The sequence below is a fragment of the Ischnura elegans genome, chromosome 11, assembly GCF_921293095.1.
Source record: "Ischnura elegans chromosome 11, ioIscEleg1.1, whole genome shotgun sequence".
Taxonomy (NCBI): Eukaryota; Metazoa; Arthropoda; class Insecta; order Odonata; family Coenagrionidae; genus Ischnura; species Ischnura elegans.
The window spans coordinates 1,371,061-1,372,345 of NC_060256.1; positions in this window are offsets into that span (position 1 = coordinate 1,371,061).

Genomic DNA, 1,285 nt, shown 5'->3' on the forward strand with positions numbered 1-1,285 from the left:
TATTAATAATTTTAAAAATTAAATAGGTATGTAGTGATTAATGCAACTGCAGAAGTGTAGAACCTATAATATTGAATACACTGCCTTGAAAATTACTCTTAGGAGAACTTATGTTATGTAGCAGCTTCTTCATAGTGTACTCAGTTGTGCATGGTTATATTTTACAAAAAAAGTAGTTGCTAATTTTTCATGTGGCAGCTGTTTCACACCAATTGCATGGAAGAACGGTCATGCCTTGTTCAGCTCAATGGGCTAGTTCTGACTTACCAAGTGATAAATTTCATGGTAATTGAAATGAAAATATGTAGGTACACAACCCTGGTAACTTTTCACTGGAAAATTATTTATTGGTACAACGCGTTTCGATGCTGAGGCGTCATTCTCAAGTACACTGTTTATTATTCAGACAATCCGATAAATTTATCAGACAATTAAATAAGTTTATTGGATTGTCTGAATAATAAACAGTGTACTTGAGAATGATGCCTCAGCATCAAAACGCATTGTACCAATAAATAATTTTCCAGTGAAAAGTTACCAGGGTTGTGTATTTTCATTTCAACATGGATTTTCACGAAGTACAAGCCGAATCAATTGATTTCTTCATCAATTGCAAGGAATGAACGACAAACCTATTTGTGTTTGTCTCTCGATAATTGTATCTCTAAGATAAAATCACCTTCTATGGTAATTCTTCTGACATTCTTTGGCTCAGAAGATGCCTTTTGGATGGTGAAAGAAACTGTTATCAACAATATGACTCAACATCATCGGAGAACTTAAGTCTCCGTAGCCACAAATACTATAAAAGACCCTATATTTAGTTTATTATTTGTCACTTTTGCATCGCTTTGAAATTTTACATAAAGATATGATTTTTTCATGTACATAAATTCTAATGAAGGGTGAAGCATAGTCAAATTCTGTAATTTTGAATCACTTGTCCGCAATCTCAGTGTGTATTAGAAAAAAAGTAGGCTCGTGAGATACATAATAAAGTAATCATTCAGTGGATATTATAAGGTCGTAGCCAGAAGGGGAGGGTGTTCAGAATGGAGGTGAGCACTATTGACTCAGAAAACTAGTCCACTGCATGGCACTGCTCCTGATTCAGGTGAAAATTAAGATATGGAGTCCAGAATATGCGTGAAACTGGAATAAATCCTCAATATTCAATGGTACTTTCGGCTCCTTAATGGATTGGATCTCAATCTTTGATCAAATTAGTGAAACTGTGGATGCCATTGGAGTAGATGATGGCATGTGCCGTACAGTGATAAAAATA